Consider the following 23,854-nt stretch of genomic DNA (forward strand, 5'->3'; position numbering starts at 1 on the left):
CCCCGGGCAGTTTCCCAGTTCCAGTCTTATCTCCCCTCCCACAAACAAAGCTCTTGTCAAATACCTCCATCTGTGGAGCTCTGTTCTATCTCAAATCTCACAAACTCTTTCGAGAAGTAAGGAGTCAGGAGCACTGGGGACTTTGTATGCTACTCTCCCCTATTGTAATCATTGTAGTTTTAATTTTGGATGCCTAATGGAGGACTGGGCTCTGCACTGAACACATTTTTTTTTTTTTTATAGCTCATTTTAGGTAATTCTTTATAACTAAGGAGGCGTATGTTAATAATTTAATTTCACGGAGGGGAGGGTAGAAGTTCAGATAAGTAACTTCCCCAAAGCAGTCCATCTATCAAACGGCAGAATCACTATGTCCATCCAGATGTATTTGATATTAAGGTCCATCCTCTTAATTACTGCATTTCATAGAGTTTAACACACACAGTTTTCATATTCCAGTGTCTCTGAAATTGGGATGCCTCTAATACTGATGGTATTTTATTACAAGTGGCATTGGTTTTTCTTTCTCAGTGGCCCATAGAAGAGTGGTGCATCTTACAATTGTTTCTATCTTTGTTTTGATAAAGGTGGTGCTACATTATATTGCTTCCCTAGAAAAATTAACCTTAAAGAATGAATTGAAGGCATTAGAGACAGAGTTCGGAGGAGAGGGAGAAATGGGTTTTGAGGGGAAATTCTCCCCTCAGCATAGACACATAATACAGTGACCGACCTGCTTCCTCTGTGGATAAAAGCGACCTGATAAATCCCATCCTCATTATGCCTCAGTCACAGACAATTATGCTACTTTGAAACCTACAAGTTTTTTTCGTCTCAGTCTAAAGCAGTGGTGGTCCTGTAACATCAGTTAAAGAGGGGTCAGAGTTACTCAAATTGACTTAATTGAATTTCATTTTTAAAACAGTATGAACCTCTTAAAGAATAATGTTCCAACTCCAAAACTGTTGAGAAATCATTGACCTACTGCAAATTTATATTAGGATATTAGATGCATACTTGCAATGCCTCATGTATTTCTGTAGTTTCTTCTCATACTTTCTGCCCACAACATTTTTGACAACAAAATGAATATAAACGTTTTTGCCCAAAGAATTTCCTCCCGCTATTTTGCTTTCTGTTTACTGGCAGAGGCATTTTAAGTGGAGGGCCCTGTGACCTTTTCAGAGCAAAATGAGAGTTAAGTAAAGGAAGGAGGCCAGAGCGAGCTGTTAAGTATTCACTTACAGTTTAGGTAGGTTGTTGTTCACCTGTTCTTTCTTTCTTTCTCTGGGTCCATGTCCCAGGACTGTAGGTTTTCGTGTCCTATGTGGAGATTCACCCAGCTCAGCTAAAATCAGGACTTTTTTTTCCCCCTGGACCTGTCTCAAATTAGAAACTTAAAAGGAGAGGGAGAAAAAGATGGGGGAGGGGGTGTAGAGAAGAAGAGGGGAAAGGGACAAGAAGGTGGGATGTCACGATCAGGTAGTGTTTTAAAAGCTCCCTCCTGTTGCTGTGAGACCAGATTGGAGGATTGCTCCTGAAAATAAGACTAACACATGGATTCTTGTCCCAGCTTTACTTTATCAGATGTTAGATGACTGAGGCAAACTATGGATCTTAGTTTTCTAGTGAGATTAATTTTGTCTCCTCTATCTCACAGTTGTTAAGAGATTCAAATAAAATGATGCATATAAAAGTATTTTTGAAGAAGCTCAAAAAAGAAATACAAATACAAAAACTAATTTAGGATGGCAAAGTGCTTCATAGTAAAATTTCTGTGACAATAATTACGGTGAAACAGCTACCACTTATTAAGCATACGTTTTACATTTTGTCCTCACACTGGCAATATGGGAAGGTTAATGTTACCTGCAATTTAAAGCTGAGCAAACAGACGTAAGGGAGTTAAGCAACTTTCCCAAGGTCCCAGTTGCTTAGTAGTAGAATCATGATTCAAACCCAGGTGGGGCCAACTCTTAAGCCACATTTTAAATTAACTTGCTTACATCTGCAATCTTTTTATTGTGAGAACCTCAAAAAACGTTAAGTGTTTAAAATAATTCATTTTGCCTACACATCCTTGTTTACAAATATGCCTTTTCTTTTGTGTGTTTTTGATTTATGAAACTTTTTTCCTACTATAATTGACTTGGCTGAACAGCTGAAATGTTACAGATAAGAGCTGAATGTCAGCAAGTAAGCAGGTCAACTTTTTCACTAGATTTAGAAGTGACTGCATAATATTTTAGCTGTAAAACATCTGGTGCTGATCATTCTCTGTGTTATTTACATGATACCCAATAAGTTTGCTAAATTATAGGAACTTTATTTTTTAAACATTATACATTAGATATTATATTGATACATTATATGCTACAATGTGATTATTACCATAGCGTTACTTAACACTCCATCACTTCACGTAATTATAATTTCTATTTTTGTGGTGAGAACAATTGAGATCCATTCTCTTAGCAACTTTTATAATATAATATTGTTGCCTATAATCACTATGCTGTGCATTAGATCCCCAGAACTTATTTATCTACTAGTTGCAAACTTGTGCCATTAAACAGCATCTCCCAAGTTCCCCATCCTCAGCCCCCAGTAACCACCATTCTACTGTTTTTATAAGTTCAGCCTTTTTTAGATTCCACATATAAGTGATACCATACAGTATTTGTCTTTCTCTATCTGACTTATCTCACTTTGCATAATGCCCTTAATTAAGGTCCATAATGGCAGAATTTCCTTCTTTCTCATGGCTGAATAATATTCCAGTGTGTGCATGTGTGTGTGTGCGTGTGTCGTATATGTGTGTGCCCACTAAATCTTCTTTATCCATTCATCTGTTGATGTGTGCTTAGGTTGTTTGCTTATCTTGGCTCTTGTGAATAATGCTACAATAGACATAGGAGTGCAGATATCCTTTCAATAACCTCTTTTCATTTCCTTTGGGTATATACCCAGAAATAGGACTTCTGGATCATATGGTAGTTCTATTTTTAATTTTTTGAGGAATCTCCATGCTGTTTTCCATACTGGGTGCACGGATTTATATTTCTACTCCTAGTATATAAGAGTTCTTTTTCTTTGCATCTTTGCCAACACTTATTATCTCTTGATTTCTTGGTAATACCTCTTCTAACATATGTGGGGTGATAACTCATTGTGGTTTTGATTTTTATTTCCCCAGTGATCAGTGATGTTAAACATCCTTTTGTGTACATGTTAGCCCTCTGCGTGTCTTCTTTGGAAAAATGTCCATTCAGGTCCTCTGCTCATTTTTTTTCCTCTACTCATGTTTAATCAGATTGCTTGTTTGTTTTTTGTTGTTGTTGTTGTTGTTGTCGTCATTAAGATGTACCTGTTCTTTATATATTGGATATTAACCCTTTATCTGATCTATTGTTTGCACATATTTTCTTCTTTTCAGTAAGTTTCCTTTTCATTTTGTTGATTTTTGCAGAAGCTTTTTCATCTGACATAGTCTCACTTGTCAATTTTTGCTTTTATTGCTTGATTTTCTGTGTCATATTCAAAAAATCATTGCCAAGACCGATGTCGGGGAGCTTGTTCCTTTGTTTTCTTCTAGGAGTTTTATGGTATCAGGTTATATGGTTAAGTCTTTAATCCATTTCAAGTTAGCTTTTATGAGTGGTATAAAATCAAAGTCCAATTTCATTTTTCCTCACATGGTTATCTAATTTTTGCAACACTGTTTGCTGAAGAACGTACCCTTTCTGCATTGAGTGTTCTTGACTCTCTTGTCAAGTATTAGTTGACCAGATATGTAGGGGTATTTCTGGACTCTCCACTCTGTTCTATCAGTCTATGTGTTGTGTCTATTTTTTTAAAAAGATTTTTATTTATTTGACAGAGGGAGACAGCAAGAGAGGAACACAAGCAGGAGGAGTGGGAGAGGGAGAAGCAGGCTTCCTGCTGAGCAGGGAGTCCAATGTAGGGATTGGTTCCAGAACCCTGGGATCATGACCTGAGCTGAAGACAGATGCTTAATGACTGAGCCACCCAGGCAGCACATTTTTAAGCCAGTACCAAACTGTTTTAATTACTGCATCTTTGTAGAATAGTTTGAAATCAGGAAATGTGATGGTTTCAGTTTTGTTCTTTCTCAGTATTGCTTTGGCTATTTGGGGTCTTATGTGGTTCTGTTTTTTCTATTTTTATGAAAAATGCTGTTTGAATCTTGATATAGATTGCATTGAATCTATAGATGGACTTCTGTCGTATGTTGAGGTGTGATCTTTTTATGCCCAATTTGTTGAAAATTTTTATCGTGAAAGTATGTTGTATTTTGTCAGATGCCTTTTATGCATCTATTGAAATAATTGTATGATTTTTACACTTCATTCTATTAATGTGATATAATGTCTTTAGTGATTTGTATATGTTGAACCATTCTTGCATCCCAGAGATAAATCCCACTTGGTAATAGTGTGTGGTTCTTTTAATATGTTGTTAAATTCAGCTACTATTTTGTTGAGAATTTTTGCAACTATATTCATCAGAGGTTTTACTCTACACTTTTCTCATAGTGTCCTTATCTGGCTTTGGTGTCCTAGTAATGCTGGCCTTGTAAAATGAGTTTGGAAGTGTTCCCTCCTCTGCAAGTTTTTTGGAAGAGTTTGAGAAGGATTGGTGTTAATTCGTCTTTAAATGTTTGGTAGAATTTACCTGTGAAGCCATCTGGTCCTGGGCTTTTCCGTGTCGGGAGGTTTTTGATTACATATTCAATATCCCTACTTGTTACTTGTTTCTTTTCTGATTTTCTTTTTCTTCCTGATTCAGTCTCAGTAGGTTGTATGTTTCTAACAAGTACCTGTTTCTTGTAGGTTATCTAATTTGTTGTCATGCATTTGTTCATAGTAGTCTCTAATGAGCCTCTGTATTTCTTTTTTTTTTTTTTAAGGTTATTTATTTATTTACTTAAAAGACAGAGATCACAAGTAGGCAGAGAGGCAGGCAGAGAGAGAGGAAGGGAAGCAGGCTCCCTGCTGAACAGAGAGCCGATGTGGAACCTGGGATCATGGCCTGAGCCAAAGGCAGAGCTTTAACCCACTGAGCCACCCAGGCACCCCTGAGCCTCTATTTCTTTGCTATTAGTAGTAATGTCACCTCTTTCTGATCTTATTTATTTTAAACTTCTTTGTTTTTTTCTTAGTCTAGCTTAAGGTTTGTCACTTTTGTTTATCTTTCCAAAAACATAGCTCTTAGTTTTATCGATCTTTTCTATTGTTTTTCTGGTCTTTATTTATTTATTTTAAAGATTATTTTTTAATTTATTTGAGAGAGAGACAGTGAGAGAGATCATGAGCGAGGAGAAGGTCAGAGAGAGAAGCAGACTCCCCGTGGAGCTGGGAGCCCGATGTGGGACTTGATCCCCGGACTCCAGGATCATTGACCTGAGCCGAAGGCAGTCGTCCAACCAACTGAGCCACCCAGGTGCCCCCTTTCTCCTCTGATCTTTATCACTTTATCACTTCCTTCCTCCTGCTAATGTTCAGCTTAGTTTGTTTCTTCTTTCTCTAGTACCTTGAGGTATAAAATTAGGTTGTTTATTTGGGATCTTTTTATTTTCTAAATAGATGCATTTATCACTGCTAAATTCCTTCTCAGTAATGCTTTTGCAACATCCATAGTTTTTCAGGTGTTTCCATTTTCATTTGGGGATTTTTTTTTTTTTCTCTTTGGATTTCTTCTTTGGCCTATTGGTTGTTCAGGAGTGTTGTTTAGTTTCCACATGTTTGTAAATGTTCCAGCTCTCATTTTGTTGTTTATTTCTAGTTTCATACCATTGTGGTTAGAAAAGATACTTGGTATAGTTTCAGTCTTCTGAAATTTGCCAAGACTTGTTTTGTGGCCTAACATATAATTTATCCTGGAGAATGCTCCATGTGCACTTGAGAAGAATGTGTACTCTGCTGCTATTGGATGGAATGTTCTATAAGTGTCTATTAGGCCCATTTGGTCTAATGCATGATTCCATTCCAATGTTTGCTTGTTGCTTTTGTCTGGATGATTTATCTGTTGCTGAAAGTGGGGTAGTCCTTCACTCTTACCATGTTGTGAATTTCTCCTTTCAGATCTGTTATTACTTGCTTAATATATTTAGGTGCTCCAACATTGGGTGTGTGTGTATTTACTGTTGTTATATCTTCTTGATGAATTGACCTCTTTATCATGACATAATGATCTTTTTGTCTCTTGATACAGTTTTTGGCTTAAAGTCTCTTTTGTCTGATGGAAATACAGTTCCCCCTGCTTTCTTCTTCTTCTTCTTCTTTTTTTTTTTTTTTTTAAGATTTTATTTATTTATTTGACAGACAGAGATCACAAGTAGGCAGAGAGACAGAGAGAGAGGAGGAAGCAGGCTCTCCACTGAGCGGAGAGCCCAATTTGGGGCTCTATCCCAGGACCCTGGGATCATGACCTGAGCCAAAGGTAGAGGCTTTAACCCACTGAGCCACCCAGGCGCCGCCCCCCCCTTCTTTTGATATCCACTTACCTGGACTGTCTTTTCCAGGTAAGTACGCTTTGAGCATATGTATGTCCTGAAATCTGAAGTGAGGTTTTTTTTAGGAAGCATAGAGTTGGGAGAAACTTTCTTCAATTGAATGTTTTGGCAAAAATTCTGTCATACTGACAGACAGAAAAAAAAAAGAGTCTATGCTTTCTGTGGAAAATAAAATTTGATTATGTATTCAATATCCTTGCTCATTCATTTGTTCAGATTTTCTGTTTCTTCCTGATTCAGTCTTGTTAGGTTGACTGTTTCTAGGAATGTTTCTACTTCTTATAGTATAATATTATAGTATAATATCCAATTATACCAGTTTAATATCCAATAAAACTTATTTTCTACAGAAAACATAGACTCTGTTTTATTCTGTTTGTCAGTGTGACAGAATATATGTATATATTTACTTTATATATATCTCCACAATGGGAGAGATTGGACCTGGTTTCTGAGCTTTGAGCTATTTATGGGCTTAAATTTATAGCGAAGGGTCAAATATCAGAAATTCTAACTTGTCATATGGTCCTGCTTCCTCACTCCAAACTAAGCCAGTTTTGATGAAAAAAAAAATTGTATAATGTGAGTATAGGTAAAAGAGCAAACAGACTTCTTTTAATAACATGAGATTTAGGAATTAAACATAGTAGGCGGAAGATCCTGTAGGAATTTCAAGTGATATTTTACAGTGGTTCACTAAAGGATGTTTAAGCCTTGGTTTACATAGCATGCTACTTTATATAGTATTTTTTCTTCTTAGGATCCCAGCAAGAGGAGATATTGTATTGATAACCATCTCTGCTTCCTTTCTATCTAGCTAGGTGGGAAGGGAATACACAAAAATACTATCTGGTTCACAGGAAAAGTAGGAAAGAAACTTTAGAAGAGCAAAGGCCAGCATGAAGAAGAAATGTGAAGTAGTGAATATTTTGAGTAGGATAACCTTACATTATGGATCTCCTAAAAGACAACTATAAGTTGACTATATGTCTGAATGTTTGAACTGAACTTCTAAGAATTGCTGATTTTAGAGCATTTTCAAGGAGAGATCTACCACATCTTACAAAACATCTAAGGGTCTTCTTACATTCACTTATCATTTACTCTTCTTTTAATTGTACGTTAGTGTTGCTTTATTCATTATGCATTTGTGAGGTATGAACCAGAGACTGGGCACTTAAAAAGCTATGAAAAGGCAGAGTCCTTGTCCTTGGGCTGCTTACCATTTGGTTGGAAGGTCCATGTTATGCCCCCCCCCCCCCGCAAAATGGGTCCGTGATTAAAGGAGCAAGACTGATATAAAGCAAAGGTCAAATAAAGCTTTATTTTGTGCCAAGCATCAAGAATTAAACTGACCGGCCAGGGCCATGCCTCTTACAGAGAGGGCGACCCTTCTCTGTTTCACAGACTAGCTTTTAAGGGCAAAGGCCATGCAGTTGGGCCTGGCCATGCACAGGTGGCCAGTGAAATTGTAACACACAGAGAAAGCTGCACAGTGATGCTAGGTGACCAACTGAATTACAGTTTACCCTATAGTAGACATTTGACCCAGCCTATCACCTTGGTTAGAATTGGCGCCCAAAAGTCTCCCAAAGGGCAGGGCCCATACTCCTTGGTAGCTAGGGAGACAGTATGCAACCTCCCACTGTTCGGGTGTCTCCATCTGGCCTGGCCCACCCTTGTATCTGGGCTTTGTTACCTGGCGCTGGTTTCCAGGACTTGTTTTTAAGTCAGTCCCCTGGGGGAAGGGGAGCAGGGACTGTTTAACCTTATTGGAAGCCTCTGGTTAAATAGGTCCTTACAGTCCAGATATATAAAATGATAAGAGGACAAAAGAAATGCAATAACAGTGTTTTAGTAAGGAAGAAATAGCACAGATATAGAAGAAGGAAAACAATATTCCTGTGTGTGTATATATATATATATATATATATTCTTTTTTTTTTTTTTTAAGAAAACTGCTTTCTAGAGAGGATTGATTATGCAAAATGGAAATCCCCTTTGCATAGATGAACATTATGAAGAGGTCGGCCATGTGAGGTGGAGAGTAAAAGCTAGAAAGAGTTGAATTGCCGCGCTTAAGAAGGGAAACTATTTTGAAGTTCTTGGTTCAATCAGGGGGTAGTGGGTAAAAATAAAGAATGGAAATAGCAGGAGGAGGAGCTAATGAGATCAAAAAGAGCTCGTGTTAGCCCATGAAAGGCCACAAGATGCTCACCATGGCATCTTGAAATTTTGTATCCTTGCAACTCAAACTTCTCTTTCTTTGGCTTTCCCAGTATGCCTTCAATAGTAAATTGAACTCCTCTCGGAAATTCCTTGTGCAGTTGAGTAGCACTCTGTTGCTGTGTGTGTGTGTGTGTGTGTGTGTGTGTGTTTGACACGTGCGCATGTGTGTGTCCATCAAAGAATGACCTGAAGTTTTACATGATGGATTTCAAACACAGCACCAGAGAAGTAGGAGGCAGAGGAGGCCATGAAAATCTAAGGCACCAGGGAGCTCACAGAAGTCTCAGAGAATCATGGAATTTTACCCAAGTTGTAGGGGAAAGGAACCCTCAGTTGACATCTAGTTTTCACAAAGGGACATGATCCACACAAGCCTTGTGTGAGTGTGTGTTTTGCGAGGGGTATGGGTAGAGAAAGGGAATTTTAATCCATATCTTGAAAGAAATGGTGTTATAGGATTGGTTGCAAGATAGCAATTGGGTATTATAGGGTGAGGCCAAGCATAAACAAGACCATTAGCAGACACATGTGCACACACACATAATGTGCAAATGAGAATATTTTGGCTACATCTAGATATTCAATGTTTAACCTCCCTTCTTTTTTGCCTTTAAGGAATATGTTTTTAATTCCTCTTCAAGCTACTAATGGTTCAGGAAGAAACAGCTCAGGTCTATGGTTTGCAAACTTGTTTACAGCAACAGAATCTTATCTTCAAATAAAATCTCACCCCAAGTGCAAAATGTAAAACAGATAAAAACCTCAGTTGCCCTGGTTAAAAGGGTGGAAGTTTTGTACTTTTGTACACCCCGGCAGTCCCTAAGAATTCCTGGTGCTCCGCAGAGCACAGCCTGAAAACCACTGCCCCAGAACAAGAGAAATGAGACCGTCTCATTGGTCTCCTTTCTAGCTTAAAATATACAGATCTTGCCAGAGGAAATTCCATTTAACAGTTTGTGCCAGAAAATTAAAAAGGTCAATAAAATCTAGTGTTGGCAAGCAAATGGGGAAATGAGCACTTTTGAACCCTACTGGTGAGGCTATAAATTGGTGCAGTCTTTTTGAAGAGAATTCATCAAAATTTTAAATCTATGAGTGAAACATGTGGTCCCTCACTTCCACTTCCAGAAATATTTCCTATGGAAGTACTCATATCTGTACAAAAGTGTACATACATGGATGCCCATTATAAGACTATAAAATCAGAAATAACTTAAATAAGGGAATAGTTAAATTATGCTACCTCTATATAATGGAATATTGTGGTCATTAAAATGAAAGATATAGACAGATATAGATACAGATACAGATACAGATACTGATATAGAAGGATGGCCCTGGTACACTGTGATGTTAAAATGCAAGTTATAAAAGAATATAGTTATATATAGATATAGATATAGATATAAAACAAACAAGCAATTTACGTTCTATGAAAGCTGTGTTAAGTGCTTCTTCTTCCTTTTCTTTCTTTTTTTTTTTAAGATTTTCTTTGAAGTGGCGGGGTAGGGGTGGGAGGTCGGGGTACCAGGTGGTGGGTATTATAGAGGGCACGGATTGCATGGAGCACTGGGTGTGGTGAAAAAATAATGCTGAAAATAAATAAATGAAAAAAAAAAAAGATTTTCTTTATTTATTTGACAGAGGGACAGTGAGCACAAGCAGGAGAAGAGGCAGGGAGAGGGAGAAGCAGGCTCCCCACTAAGCAAGGAGTCTGATGTGGGGCTCGATCTCAGGACCCCAGGATCATGACCTGAGTCGAAGGCAGACCCTTAATGACTGAGCCACCCAGGTACTCCTGTGTACATACTTCTAATGGCAAAAAACAAAACCCCACAAAATGCACCCACCCAAAACCCTCAAGCCCTAAAATCAAAACAAAAAAAGCCTCTAGAAATAAATGGGTGGTCTCAGGGCTTAAGGTTTACTTCTGGAGAAGGAGATTGGAGATAGGCATAAGGGGCCATATAGTTTTTATTGTGGAGACATTTGTGTTACTTGAGTTTTTTACAAGAGACATGCACTAATTTTATAAATAAAGAAGCAATGAAGAAAGATAAAAGCAGTAATATAAAATGTTTTGCTTTTTTCAAAAAATGGCAAGTTTCCTTTTTTCTATCAATAAAATTCAAATAATATACTCTGCTTCCCATTTTGCCCTGCCTACCAGGAAATCCAGTGTCAATTCTGAAGCATAAAAATTAAGGCCTAGAATATTTGCTTTTCCGTTTCCCTTTGATCCTGCTTTTTCTATTTCCAATTATCTAACTTTTCTCTAAACCTTCCCAGGCTTGTTTTTCAGAAGAGATAGGAGTAAGTTATAAGAAAAGAAAACTCTAAGCCCTTTGCTCTGAGTAGCCCGCATTTCTCTGAGTACCAAACTCTGTAGGGTTGGTATGGACTGAATGAAAGATTTTATTTACTACTTACACTTCACTACTTACACTTTACACTCTGATTATTCTCATGTAGGATCTGAGGGCACGACTCAGTATACTTGCAGCCCTGGAGAATTCTTGGCTGAACTTTGGAATTTCACTTTGTCTTCAAATTTAAGAGCTGCCAGGACAGGAAGGAGCCTCTTGTGATGAGTCTTGTATTTATCCTTGTAGACAGGTGGGAGATCATGGGGGATTTTTAAGCAAAGGAGTAAGTGGATCTTAACCATGTTTGAAAAAATTAATGGGCAGAGAAGAAAGTAGATGCGTGTGGGGAAAGGCAGAGCTATTCTCTGAGTTACCTATATCTCTATAGGCTGGACAGTTGATGGTTAAATGGCCATACCAACATGAAAGGATGCATTTATTGGAAGGAACTGGGCACCATGTGTCAGTTTATCTGGTTGGGTCACTCGGTCTGAACATGGGCCAGTTAGGCATATCATAGGTCCAGTTAGACTCAAAAAAGGAAAAAAAGGTCAAGTTTCACAGTCCGCAGTCTTAAATTCAGCGAGCCATTTCATAAAGGTGGGGGTTTCATAAGCTGTTCAGAGCAAAGACGTCCTTGTGGTTAGAAACGAAGGGAAGGCAGTGGTTTTCCCAGATCCCTTGGCAGTGGCACCTTCATCTGCTGAGAGACGAGTTTCTTTTCACTCAGCCTGATGAAGATCCACCTGCCTCTCCTGGGAGCTGGGAGTGCAGTACTAAAGGCTACCAGTCCCGGGTCAGACCTAGCTCAGACCTTGATTCTGTCACTTATTAACTATGTGACCTTGAGCCATCTCAGAGCCAGTTTCTTCCTTTGTGAGAGGAGAGGTAAAAACACCCATTTCTGTGGGTGTGAGGGTAAAATGAGGATAAGTAAGTTAATTCTAAGAACACAGTGTAACCTTTATCTTTTATCTTGCTTTTGAATATTCCACTCTCTACCCTCAAAAGACTTAGGGAGGAAGTTGTTACTTATTAGTGCAGGTAGCCTGAGGTGTCTGTTTTAGGCCCTTGTACTCTGAATAGCTTGCAGAATTAAAAGTTGGTCTGCATTCTCCCTTTAGATTCAGGGCTGGGGGTCATGTAGAGGGACGACAGCCACCAGCCCACACCCCCTATATAGTGGAGCATGCCCCTCCTTGCTCTCACCCCCAGGAGGCTAGGTCAGCCCTGACTCTGACAGGAGTCTGGACTTCAAACATACCCCCAAAGGCTTCAAAGTTGCTGGCCTGGGCCGCCAAATCCACCCAGCCCTGCTGCACCCTGGCAGTCTTTGGGTGTTATTCCAGCGCTTGGTGAGGCTGGTTCCACCCACCGCTCACGGTCCACTATCTCCATGGTGGGCATGGACCATGGAGCAGGTGTCAAAGAAATCAGTGACTCCAAAAACCGTTACCTAATACTGCTGCTACGTGTTAGGTTCTATTTCAAATACACTGGGATCAGGACTTGGCAGTTTAAAGTCCATGTTAAAACTCCTTCCACTATGCCTGACAAATATGGGGGTTCTCAGCTCTTTTCCTATCCCTGCCAGCCCTAGAGGCCCCTCAGCTAGACCTGGCCAGGACACTTCTCCCAGAGGAGGGAGGAAATCATTCAGGTTCCGGTGAAAAATCTTGTCCCTGAGGTGGGGAGGTAAGGTTGCTATCTTCTGGCAGTTCTGAAAGTGGTGTTCTCTCTACTTTTCCTCCTGCTCTCTCTCCTCTCCCCTCCTCTTTGGCCAGGACACTAGCGGTGGGAGCCTCCATGCTCTGGGGCACTGCCCACACCCTGTGTCCCTAGCACAGCTTGGCCTGGGCGACTCACCCCAGTACTACATGCTCTGTGAGGATATGGGAGCAGCTGGAGGTTGCACTGACCTGCATTCCCACTCCCAGCTCCATCCCCACCACAGCTTCACCCCCAGGTGTCCAAGGGGGCTTGCCAGTCTCCTTGCTGGGCAGCAGGTGGTATGGGGGTGTCAAGGAGGACTGCCGTGCAAAGTGTCTCTTATTCACGGGATGTTCTTGGCTTAGGAGATAGGCAAACACCTGCAGAGTGTAGTTGTATGAGTACAAATACACACGCGTGTTTTCTGGGAAAAGTGTCAAGGGGATCAAAAAATGTTACCAGAATAATATTGGTATCATGTGTTTGTTATATTTCGTATGCATTTGGATCAAGGACTTCATGGCTAAAATAAACAAACAGGTAAAAAAAAAAAATGTCCAAGTTAAACATCCCTCCACCATGCCTGACAAATACAGGGGGTTTTCAGTTCCTTTTTTGTTTGTTTATTTTAAGATTTTATTTTTAAGTAATCTCTACACCCAATGTGAGGCTCGAATTTACAACTCTGAGATCAAGGGTCGTGTGCTCTACTGGCTGAGCCAGCCTGGTGCCCCGTTTTGAAATATCTATAAGGATTAGCCTTTTCACAGGTCCCCCAAGCCTTAGGTAGATCATTTTGCCTTTGCTGCTGTGTCCTCCTTTAACACTCTTGGGAGTATTTGCCAAACAGAAGGAGCTCCCATTATCTTAGTGCTCTTGCTAACAGATGAGGAAAATGGGGAAGACTGTACATTTACAGAACTTAACCACGTGCCAGGCACCTTTTAAACTGTGTCCTTTTAAATCCCCGTGCTTTCAATCCCATTTCACATAGGAAGAAACTGAGGGAAAAGAGATCAAATAACATGCCCAAAGTCACAGCATTAGAACATAGATCTCAAAACTTTTTGGATCCAAAGTCACTATCTTTTTTATTGCACTGAGTTTCCTGAGAGAAAAATTTTAATTTCTAGTGAAATTTGCATTTTAATACTAAAACAATTTTAAACTCCACTTCCCTTGAGGGGGATAAAAAAGGTGTACTGTCTCCTAAATCATCAGCATTATAGGCGATGAGAGCTCTGAACTCCCAATTGTCCCCCAGTAGTCTGGGCTCTTCTGGAGTTCCCTCTGTTCATGCTCCAGGTCCATGCTGGAGGTGTGGGACTTCAGGTGGGCAGGAGGAAGGGGCTTTGGATTGCAGTGGTGAAAGGCAAAGCAATTTGCCTCTCTAGGAGATCATACATCTTGAAAAAAGACTGGTGCAGGTAAGTTTGACCCAGCAACAAAATTTAGGTTGCAGGAGGGGAGGGACTTACATTTTAGAGTTTTCCACAAAGGATGTTTTCTCTATCTGATAGCCAAGAATCTCAGAGAAGTGAGTTATTGGTCTAACTTAGGTTGGATTTCCCTAAGCCAATCAACTCTAACCTGCATGTGAGATTATGTAGGAACATGTTGGCTCCTGAGTGGCTAAACTGGGGATGTGCGGGGGGGGGGGGGGGGAGTGCTGGGCAGGTAATCCTTGCATTTGGCCACTAGCCAAAGCCATGCCTGGGATTTAAAGCTTAGCTGTCATTGCCGTGCTGATGTCCCAGCTCCATCATCAATACATTTGAATAAGTAAAAACAAAGTACAGTAAGTTCTGAAAAGGCTGTTCAAAGAAAGTGGGATCATGGCAGGTGCCTGGCTGGCTCAGTTGGCAGAGCATGTGACACTTGATCCCAGGGTTATGAGTTCAAGCCCCATGTTGGGCCTCAGAGCTTACTTTAAAACAAATAAACAAACCTGAAAAAAAAAAAAAAGAAAAAGAAGGTGGTGTTCTGAGTATAAATGGTGAATTGAATCCATGCATCTAAATTCATTTGAAGTTTCCTCCTAAAGCATCCTATAGCTTACATTGAAGAGATTCTTTTTTTTTTTTAAGATTTTATTTATTTATTTGACAGTCAGAGATCACAAGCAGGCAGAGAGAGAGAGGAGGAAGCAGGCTCCCTGCTGAGTGGAGAGCCCAGAACCCTGAGATCATGACCTGAGCCAAAGGCAGAGGCTTTAACCCACTGAGCCACCCAGGTGCACCACATTGAAGAGATTCTTTACCAAAGATATAAACATACAAGTACAGGGAAAATAAGAGAGATGGTAAGAGCAACAAAATTTTGGAAGCTGGAAAGTATATGAACAAGTAGTAACTGATTTAACAACATCTCCAAGAAAGTTGGCTTCGAACTGTAGAATCTTCGGGAGGCTCAGGAATTTGCAGCATCAGGTATGCCTAGGACTGGGATAAAGGGTAGACCTCAAATAAGGAAGAAAAAGCTACTTGAGAAGCAATTGCATTCCTAACTGCCTTTTCCCTCTTTATGATACCAGATGACTGTCCTTCGCCCATGCTGATAATCTGGAGGTTTTGTCTCTGTAGAGAGGAATATAGATGGTCTGAGACTGAGGGATGCCAAGCGCAGTTGAGAGCAAGACTTCTTATTGAGGGGAAAATGAGCTCATATATTCTGACTCTCCAGACTTCTTTGCTCACTTGTATCTCAGCCAGGCTCTCCTTCACCGGGGAGGAGACAGGAATATTCTTTTCTGGGAATCTGACCAGAACAAGAAGAAAATGTAAAAATACTGACTTCAATGTTGAATACTGAAAGAGCCCACTCAGGTCACCTTAGAATAAAGTTCAAAGTCAGTAAACCTATCCACTTGTTCAGTTTTTTAGTTCCCCATTATTTATTAAGAGCTGAAGAATAAGGATTATCAGATATCTGAGGACAGTCCCCAACAAAAAAGATAGTGATCCAAATAAACACAAAAAAGGAAAAAGAAAAGGCAACATGGAGCAACAGTGATTATGCTGGGAGGGGACAACAAAACAAACAAAGAATTCCTATATCTTCAGATAAGAGAACACCACATATATGAAGCAACATGGAGCAACAGTGATTATGCTGGGAGGGGACAAAAAACAAACAAAGAATTCCTATATCTTCAGATAAGAGAACACCACATATATGAAACAATAATAGGACATTATAAGAGAGGAACATTTTTTAAAAGAGTTTATTTATTTATTTATTTATTTATTTGATAGAGCAAGTACAAGCAGGGGGAGGGGCAGAGGGAGAGAGAGAAACAGGCTACCTGCCAAGCAGAGAGCCCATCCTAGGACTCCTGGATCATGACCCAAGCAAAGCCAGATGCCTAACCAACTGAGCCACCCAGATTCCCCAAAAGATGCACATTTAGAGAATAAAAAGAGTTCTTAGAAATGAAAGCTATAATCATGAAATAAAAAAGCAGAATAGCCAGAATGTAAGAGTAAAAATTTTTTCAGAGAGTAGAACAGAGTAAACAAAGAGGAAAGAGTAAAGGAGTGAGAGAGAGTTCTGTTCTAGAAGGCTCATCATCCAAATAATAAAAGCTCCAGAAAGAAAGAACAACATAAATGGAGCAGAGAAAAACACCAATAAAATAATTTAAGAAAATTTCTCCCAACTGAAGAACCTGAGTTGTCAGATCAAGAGGGCCCAAGCACAGTGAATGAAAACAGGCCCTCACAATGGCACATTGTAATATTTCAGAACTCTGGGGCACAGAGAATTTATATAAACTTCTAGAGAGAATAGGCAGGTCACATAAAGGGAATTAAGAACCCAAATAACTTCGGACCTCTCCACAGTGACACTATAAATAAGACAAAGGAGAAATATCTTTAAAAGTTCTGAAGAAAAATTGTTTCCAATCTAGAATTTTATACCCAGCCAAGCCATCAATCAAGCAGGCCTACTGTATTACACAACTCCAGGGAGCAACATTGAGAATACAGTGTTGTATAATAAAGTGGCTTACATTCAAGTATGAAGAGAGAGAAAAGACATTTTCAGACATGCGGGTCTCAAAAGCTTATTTCCCATACATTCATACAAAAAGACTATCAGGGAATGTGCTGTCTTAGAATAAGAGAAAAAATTGGGAAAGAAGAAAACATAGCATATATGCAGGGCTGGTATTGCTGGCATCAGCTTATGCTGTTGCATAGGTCCCACACATAGAAGGATCCCAAACTTTTTTGGTGTTCTGCTGTCACCATCTTGAAATTCTCAATAATTTTTTAACAAGGGACTTTGCATTTTCACTTTTCACTGGACCCCACAAATTATGTGTTCCAGTCCAGAATACATGAAACGGGTGATCCTACTCAGGAGGAAGGCAAAGGAGATTCTCATGAAGAGAGTGAATGGAGATTCTAGGACAGCTATCAATAGATAAAGAGGACAACTAACCCAGAGATAAACATGAGACTCTAGAGACAGCCAAGTTTCTGCTGTTATTTTACCCTCTTCTCCAACCTCAAGACAGAATGCTTGAATGAACATTGCTTAGATTCTAATCTGTGTTATGACCATTTGTTGATAAAGTTCCTGCTCTCTTTTCCATGCCTTGCTATCTGGATCACCTAAGGATACTCATTTCATATCACCAAACTTTCTGTTTAGCCTCCTGAGAGCTGGAGGTAAGGTAGAAAATAGAGAACATCCCATTCCCTCTCACATATTTCTGCCTGATGTCAGTATCAGGCTCACCTGAAGGCCTTGCAACATGCCCTGACTGTGCAGAGCCTTGTGTCTGCAAGGACTAGCTTCCAGCCTTGCTCACTGACTTCCCCAGAAGAAGGTTCTTGCAAACTCTCAAGGGCATTGACACTAAGGGATAATGTTGCATTTATCCCTGAATTTGCAAGTAATAGCTTAACTCTGATCTTTTTTTATGCAAGTATTAAATTTTCAAAACTAAACAATATGTTGTATGGGCATAGAGTCATAGGTGGTAAAGCCATAAAGAAAGCGGGGGAAATTATATATTATTTATATTACATATATATAATTAAAATATATTATATATAAGTGTGAACTGGTAGCAACCTTTAGGTGGCCATTCATGGGGAGTAAGTAGAGAAAGATGCAACGGTCATAGGCTCAGGGGGCTATGAAGTGTTGTTAATATTTTATTCTTAGACTAGCCTGGACAGTAAGTACATGAGTATTGGGTTTCATTTGCCTTTAAACTGTATATTTTAATAAACTCATATGAATGCATGACACAGTAAAAAAAAAAAAAAAAAATCGAATGTCAGTGCCATTATCATAGGATGAATTTAATCAGTGGCCACATTTGGCCCTTGACCTACAAAAATCCACATAGTCCTTTCATCATGGAATTTCAAATAAAAGACGTTAGACCATATGTTCCAACCTCCTTTTTGTTTGTAACCATTATTATTTTAACTGGCCTTTGATATATGATATATAAGTTGCAATACCTATAAGTTCATGTTTTAAATGTTTGGTGAATTATTAGACTTTCTACTGGTGTTTCTGCCTTTCTCTTTCCCTTAGGCACTTTATCTTTTTGAAAGATGTACTCAAGATTTTCTTTATTATCCTTGATAATTTCATTTTGCTCAGATATATGGCATGGGGTGGTGGATGGGGATACTAAAGGAGCAAACTGCTTATTATCAAAGTTCTCATGCCTTCACTTGTCCCAGAGAATGTATCTATTTGGTTAATGTATCCATTTGTTCAATGCAAAGAGCTTAGGGACCTGGAATCTTTTTGCCACATTGAGTATGAACTGACTCACTGATATATTTCTCAAGTGATCCATTGGCCCAATGAGTAACATCCTGGAAGAAGCATGAGTTATTATTTGTCACAATTATTCCTTCACTTTTCCTGGAATGCCTTTGAAGGCACCAGGCTTCAGTAATATCTGTCATCAAAAGCTCTTTTGTCTGCAGTTTCTGTGATTGCATTCAGCTTGTTCATGGCATAGAGTTTTTCTTCATAGGATGATGGTTTTCCTTCTATAAAAGGTATCCACTATTTAGCCTGCCTGCAGAAAGTAAGTTGGCACAGGTTCTGAAGAGCCAATCAATTCCTTAGCTGTTCTTGAAAAAGCAACCCTTTCTTGATAGCTCTAGAATTTTACTACAATTGCAGAAGTTGAGTAACTTGTCAGCTGGTCATTTGTAACCAATAAAACTGAAAAGATTATCCACCTTTATTTGAATTTTAGTTAAGTAAGCAAGATCAATAATTCTGGAATTGTGTTATAAGCGCTGACTGTACTATGGAATTACATCTGGATAAGATTTTGCTGTAGTTCTTGGCATTTCTGGTGGGAAGGAATTAAAAATCTAAATCAGCATCATACCTAATAATTTGTTAGTTGTTTTCATGGTATAATGAGTACTCTCATGCTGAACACTGAGATATGAGAGGTATTAACAGCTTTAAAGATTAGAAGGTTATAACTTTTTTGGTTGCAAAGGACAGAAATTCTGAAACAAACTTATTAAAAAACATGACATTTACTATAATAAAGATACAAGGGCATTACAAAAGCCAAGGACAGAAATGTGATTTACCCTTAAGAAGGGATTAAAGCCAGGAGTTAGGACCCAGGGATTCTCTTTCTCTACTCTGACATGTATATCATTTTTCTCCCTTTGTGGATCAGCTTTTCTTAGATACTTGGCAGAACAAAGCCTCTCCTCTGTTGGGTCTATGATAGTCAGGATAGTTGAGGATATGTTGAAGGAAAAAACACATCCTAATCCATAATTTTTTTGCTTATTCATGTCACAATTTTCTATGCGATGGATAGCCCTCTCCATCTTATAACTATGCTGTCTAATCATGTGACCTGCAAGGTCACTGTGGTGGGGAAAAGAAAGTGGAGGGATATGAGGGGTATTTTCAACAGCCAACCCTAAATGTGGCTTGTCACTTCTGTCCATCTTCCGTTGGCCAAACTTAGTCACCTGGCTCCTTTCTAACTACAAGGGAAACCAGGAAATGGAGAAGGGGATGGATAGTTTGAGACCAGTTAGTCAAAACCCTGCTTCCTCATAGCTTCTGTTAGTCCAAACTCCACATTCCTAGAGAAGAACTCTGGCCCAGCTTGGGCCAGAACCACTCTGGGAGAGTGGTTCATGTTGAATAAAATGATTGCCAGATTCCTGCCACTTGTACTGTGTGTGACTCAAATGTAGAAAGGAAGGACAATACTCAACAAGAGTAGGTTCTTCTGGAAATCAATGTCCACTACCTGGAGACATGTTTTATTTCTGAAGCCTCTGAGGATTAGCCACTCCCTTAAGCTAGGTCTCAATATCTGTGGAATTTTATGTAATTCTTTATATTAATGATAAAAATATAGTGAACCTACTTGGAAGAACTAGGACTTAGTGCTTTTCTTGCTAGATAATTGCCTGTAAGACCTACCTCTGAAAATAAGACACCTGAGTTGTAAGAGCAGCTATCAGACATAGAAATATGGAAATAGTTCTTCCTGATCTAGTTAAGAGCTCCTAGAACACAAAGGTAGCCCTGGAGTCCTTCCAACTGGACTCCCCTTTGTAGTCATAAGGCTTGTTTCAAATATTTCCATCTCTTCTTCAGGATATGTGGTAAGAGTGCACTTCCTTTCCTTTTTTTATAAATTAAACATGGACATATGACTTATCGAACCAATGAAGTAGAAACAGAAATGACATGTGTCACTCGCAGTCAGAGGCTTTAAGAACCAGTGCATGAGTCACTGCATTTTCTTCTCCCTGCTGAGGAAATTATAAAAACATATGCTGAGATGGAATTGCTCAGCTTGGATCCCCCTGCCTCCCTGTGCTGGACATTTAGCATGAACAAACAGTCAGCTTTGGGTATGCTGAGCCCCTGAGACTTTGGGACCATTTGGTACTGTAAACAACCTAGTCCATTCTGCTGCCATAGATGGGTTCACAAGCGATCCCTGGCACCACGGACCTCCCAGCAATATGCACAATCTTATGTGGGAAGCCTGCTCAAAGCCAGGTCCTCTGCCTTCTCTGTGCCGTCCCTGGGAGGGTCAGCTGCACAGTTCCTGCCGGCTTGGCAGTGGCTCAGATGCTCCAGTCCATTCACAGGGCTTCTCCTTGCAAAAGCCCTGTTATTATAGGCCATAGATATTTTAAACTGGAAAAATTTTTGGATGCGGAGGACGACAGGGGAGATGATATTTGAAATAAATATTTAGGCATGGTTCACGGCTGCCACATTCCAGAAGGAGAGGCTGATTCACTAGGCTCCCCACAGACTGCCCGACAGACTCTGCTTTGTGAAAGATTAGATAAAGATGAAGTGCTCAACAAAAAGCAAGGAAGAGCAGGAGACACTGCCGTGGTTCAGCCCAGACAAAGCTGGCTTGTCTCACTGTGGCAGCTGTATCGTCCTTCCCAGGCTCCAAACCAACAAGCCACACTTTAGCTCACTTTCTTTTTTTTTTTTCCTAAGATTTTATTTATTTTTTTGTCAGGAGAGCAAGTGAGCGCGGGCAGACAGAGTGGCAGGCAGAGGCAGAGGGAGGAACAGGCTCCTTGCCAAAGCAAGGAGCCCGATGTGGGACTCGATCCCACGCGGCTGGGATCATGACCTGAGCTGAAGGCAGCCGCTTAACCAACTGAGCCACCCAGGCATCCCTTTAAGCTCACTTTCTAACAAGCTTTGCTTAAAGTCATCCCAAATGGGATGACTTGTTAAAGGACCAAATTTTACTCTGGTCATTAAAGATGAGAGAATTAAAGAGATAAATGGAGATAAAGAGGAAATTCTGAGTGCTCCTTCAATGCAGGTAGGACTCAGCGTTTGATCAAAAGCTAATTTCTAAAATTATTAGGTAAAATATTAATGGGACAAGCCAAAGAGTACCTTGATGACACCAGAGGGAAGGGCAATGTGATGAAAACTGCCTGAGAGCAGCAAGAAAGGAGCCCCTCGGCTGGTATCATAGTCCTGAACCTCAACGCTTGACTGTGGATCTCCTCCCCGCCATTCCCCCAAATGCTTATTCTTCAACTTGGCCTTGACACTCCCAAATGTTGGTTTTGGAACGTCTCCAAAAAAGGTGTAGCATCTCCTGTGCCTGCTGTTACTGACTCTGGTGATCAGCAATAGGCCTGTTTTCAGCTCAGGGCCATGATCAGCCCATTGCTTCTGTGAAAATGAGAAAAGATATCCCATCTTCTCTGCAGATGTTGCCACCAGCCAAGATGTTCAGCCTGGACAGCAGAGTGCAGAGTATATCTCAGACTCCACTCACCCTCCTGGCCTGGCCCTGAGCTACAGGACCTGATCTGCATGGCCAAACCCAGCACCCTGGCCCCCTGTCTGTTTTTGCACTCTCCTTAATTTCTTTCATTGTCCAGCCTGTGGGCTGCAGTGTACAAAAGTTTGGAACCTGACACAAAATTCCCCAAAGAGTCTTTGAGGTCAATGAGGAGGAGGCAGAGGAGAATTATAATTATTAGTTATTAGTCATTAATAATATTATGATTATGAGTCATTATGGCAATTAGATTGATAGCATGCTCCCAGACAAGCCAATTTAATCAATAATGTCGCTAAATTCTTATACTAATAATATTGGTTCAGATTTCTGGGAACAGGGGCCACAGGCTCAAAACTCAAATGGGAGAAAGGAGAGCATAAGGAAGAGGAAGAGATGAAGGAGAAGGAACATAGGAGATTTAATGTCTTTCTTAGGGCACATGTTGAACTAATGATGTTTGCTTTGGGTGTTTTTTGTTTTGGGGTTCTTTTTTTTTTTTTTTACTTTTTACTATTTCCCCTAGGGTATCCTATGCCCACATGCACACACACGTGCGTGCACACACACACACACCTGCCCCTCTTCCAGAAGGTCACCATGCTCTAGAATTATCTACTTTTCTTCCAGCAAACAAAATTCCATCTTCCTGGTGCAGCTGGTTTGTAAGAAGGAAAACAATCTGGTTGAATCAAACCATATTAAGATGAGGATGACAGATGATCACAACGCTTTCCTAGAAGTTGTTTGTTCCCCTTCCCCTTTTAAAATATTTGTTATGTTTGTTTTCAAGGGCGTACTTACCAAAAACAAGGCCTATCTGTGACTGTATGTTTGCTCCTGGAAACAGCTCCCCCAAGCCATTCCTGTTTCCTAGAATTTCTTTTGTCTTTTCCCTGTTGTACCCCTGATTTTCTAGAGGCTCTAATTTTTTTCTATAGTGACTCCCTTGCAGGAGAAGCAGGGACCCTGGTGGGGGCTGGAGGGAGGCAATCTTAGCGAGGGAGGAATGGAATAGAGGTTGTGTTTGTTTTCTAGTTGGGGACATACATACTACATCCAAGGCATGTTCTGAGGGAGGCTGAGGACCTTACGTGGATATCCTATATCTGTGCCTTGCAGCAGGACACAGTCCAGGTCCTGAACATCTTTGGAGAAAAGGAGTGTTTTCTGTTATGAGACATGCCTGATTAGATCCAAGTCAAACATGAATCAATGCCGAAAATAAGAGCCATAGAGTGTGCGTGATAACGTGTCAGCATGTCCCTCAGCTGACGCTGGCTTGCCCGAAATGAGTTCATGGTGATTAGCACTGTCTCCAGTGAACACTCAGGGTACTAATGATGCCCCCACCTCCCGCTTTAAAACAAAGCATGATGTAGCAAGAGAAGGTTGTATTTTAAAGACCCCCAGTTATGCCTGAGTCATTATTACTGGAGCTAAGACTTGTTCTTAGAATATTGATTCCACAGTCTATAGAAGTACCAAAAATATAATCTTGTCCTGTATAGGTAAATATATTTATACTATAATAGATCATATAAATATATCATAAAAAGAGTTTGAAAATAGTTTATATTTCAGGACTTCAGTAGGCAGTCTCTCAAGTTACATATCAGAAGTCTTTAGCTGGAGTTTCAGCAGCTTCTTGCCTCTGCTTCATTTGCACAAACATAAAAGGAATGTGCTGGTCTTTTGATTTTT

At 40.0% G+C, this 23,854-nt stretch overlaps 1 long non-coding RNA gene across 1 annotated transcript in view; it reads left to right on the forward strand.

The window, feature by feature from the left end:
• LOC131840189 (uncharacterized) overlaps positions 1-23,854 on the forward strand; it is a 143,309-nt gene that overhangs the window by 89,422 nt on the left and 30,033 nt on the right. The gene's annotated exons all lie outside the window — the stretch shown is intronic.

Source organism: Mustela lutreola, chromosome 9, assembly GCF_030435805.1.
Source record: "Mustela lutreola isolate mMusLut2 chromosome 9, mMusLut2.pri, whole genome shotgun sequence".
Taxonomy (NCBI): Eukaryota; Metazoa; Chordata; class Mammalia; order Carnivora; family Mustelidae; genus Mustela; species Mustela lutreola.